At 35.8% G+C, this 2,500-nt stretch overlaps 3 non-coding genes across 3 annotated transcripts; all 3 read right to left on the reverse strand.

The window, feature by feature from the left end:
* Positions 1 to 405: 405 nt before the first annotated feature.
* On the reverse strand, positions 406 to 487 carry TRNAS-AGA (transfer RNA serine (anticodon AGA)). The gene has a single exon. It is a non-coding gene; the product is annotated as a tRNA-Ser (tRNA).
* A 1,231-nt stretch (positions 488 to 1,718) lies between these two features.
* On the reverse strand, positions 1,719 to 1,801 carry TRNAT-AGU (transfer RNA threonine (anticodon AGU)). Its single transcript has one exon. It is a non-coding gene; the product is annotated as a tRNA-Thr (tRNA).
* A 239-nt stretch (positions 1,802 to 2,040) lies between these two features.
* On the reverse strand, positions 2,041 to 2,130 carry TRNAY-GUA (transfer RNA tyrosine (anticodon GUA)). The gene is given in 2 exon segments: positions 2,041 to 2,076; positions 2,094 to 2,130. It is a non-coding gene; the product is annotated as a tRNA-Tyr (tRNA).
* Positions 2,131 to 2,500: the final 370 nt, after the last annotated feature.

Raw genomic sequence — 2,500 nt, forward strand, 5'->3', positions numbered from 1 at the left:
TAAAGCACAATTTTTAATAAAGTAGAGGTTAATGATATAATAATTAGCACTGAAAGTCATCTGACACGATTTGAAAGTAAAATGTTGTGCATTGAAAGTAACCAAAGCTCTTTTTACTTTGAGTGGACATCATTTTCTTTCAAATGAATTTGATATTTTGCTAAATGTACAAAACTTTCTTACAAATTTGACATTCAAAATGCATTTGTAATTAATAAATGCTACTTAGTATGGCTGCTGAGATTCCTGGGCTCAGTCTCAAGTAGAGGAGGAGAATGACGGATAGAGAAAGAGAGAACAGGCAGGCATCCTAAAGATTTTGATGTGCCAGTTCCTGACTCACCCTGAGCAACATTGGTTTCAAGCTTTTAGTAAATTTTCTGAAAAATGAAACAACCATGCGGTCGTAGTCGGCAGGATTTGAACCTGCACGGGGAGACCCGAATGGATTTCTAGTCCATCGCCTTAACCACTTGGCCACGACTACCTCTCATTCAATGTGATGTTTTCACAAAAGTTTCTCTATGGGTTGAGCTACTTCATTTCAGGCTGTGAGGAAGACTGAAGTAATATTGTATCAGAGATGATTTCCATGGGAAGTTAATCCTGACCACAGTGACCTGCGTTAATGATTTTTAAAATATAACTTGGAGAATGCTTTATACTTGGTATAGTTTTGGGTTTGTAAAATGTCAGTACTGACATCTAAGTTTATCAAAAGCGTCATCCTTTGAGCCGGAATTGAACCAGCGACCTAAGGATTTCTGTACCAATCTCCTCTACAGTACTCCGCTCTACCAGCTTAGCTATCGAAGGATTCCATGATCATATATCTGTGATATTACGTGCTATTAAAATGATTGAGTGTTAATTTTAAACATTATCAACTTTCCAAGCAAGATGAAAAATGATTTGACAACACAAAAGAGATTCAACTACTTATTCCTGTGTTGCTTTATCACACAAATTGTCATGTTTAATCATTTGGAAAATATCACTAATAGTTTGACTTATATTTGTGAAATTACTATCAACTGGCTACAGAGCTAGTTTGGAAAGCACTTTCAATAGATTTTTTAGTGTAGCCACACTTACATCAAGATTAGAGATGCTTGAGCCTATCAAACCTTCTACACTCTTTTAAATTTTGCTTGTTTTGTAAACTAATCAAGTGTTCCAGGAATGATGGGGATATTCCATTGTTTGTTCTGATTTGACAATTCATTTTGGACAATGAGCGGCCCTTTTGAGCTAGTGAAGATAATTGTGCTACATGAGAGTATGCACAGACAATTATTTTTCTTTTTTTGCATTAAAGCACAATTTTTAATAAAGGAGAGGTTAATGATATAATAATTAGCACTGAAAGTCATCTGACACGATTTGAAAGTAAAATGTTGTGCATTGAAAGTAACCAAAGCTCTTTTTACTTTGAGTGGACATCATTTTCTTTCAAATGAATTTGATATTTTGCTAAATGTACAAAACTTTCTTACAAATTTGACATTCAAAATGCATTTGTAATTAATAAATGCTACTTAGTATGGCTGCTGAGATTCCTGGGCTCAGTCTCAAGTAGAGGAGGAGAATGACGGATAGAGAAAGAGAGAACAGGCAGGCATCCTAAAGATTTTGATGTGCCAGTTCCTGACTCACCCTGAGCAACACTGGTTTCAAGCTTTTAGTAAATTTTCTGAAAAATAAAACAACCATGCGGTCGTAGTTGGCAGGATTTGAACCTGCGCGGGGAGACCCCAATGGATTTACTAGTCCATCGCCTTAACCACTCGGCCACGACTACCTCTCATTCAATGTGATGTTTTCACAAAAGTTTCTCTATGGGTTGAGCTACTTCATTTCAGGCTGTGAGGAAGACTGAAGTAATATTGTATCAGAGATGATTTCCATGGGAAGTTAATCCTGACCACAGTGACCTGCGTTAATGATTTTTAAAATATAACTTGGAGAATGCTTTATACTTGGTATAGTTTTGGGTTTGTAAAATGTCAGTACTGACATCTAAGTTTATCAAAAGCGTCATCCTTTGAGCCGGAATTGAACCAGCGACCTAAGGATTTCTGTACCAATCTCCTCTACAGTCCTCCGCTCTACCAGCTGAGCTATCGAAGGACTCCATGATCATACTGCTGTGATATTACGTGCTATTAAAATGATTGAGTGTTAATTTTAAACATTATCAACTTTCCAAGCAAAATGAAAAATGATTTGACAACACAAAAGAGATTCAACTACTTATTCCTGTGTTGCTTTATCACACAAATTGTCATGTTTAATCATTTGGAAAATATCACTAATAGTTTGACTTATATTTGTGAAATTACTATCAACTGGCTACAGAGCTAGTTTGGAAAGCACTTTCAATAGATTTTTTAGTGTAGCCAAACTTACATCAAGATTAGAGATGCTTGAGCCTATCAAACCTTCTACACTCTTTTAAATTTTGCTTGTTTTGTAAACTAATCAAGTGTTCCAGGAATGA

The sequence above is a fragment of the Pseudophryne corroboree genome, chromosome 4 (assembly GCF_028390025.1).
Source record: "Pseudophryne corroboree isolate aPseCor3 chromosome 4, aPseCor3.hap2, whole genome shotgun sequence".
NCBI classification, from domain to species: domain Eukaryota; kingdom Metazoa; phylum Chordata; class Amphibia; order Anura; family Myobatrachidae; genus Pseudophryne; species Pseudophryne corroboree.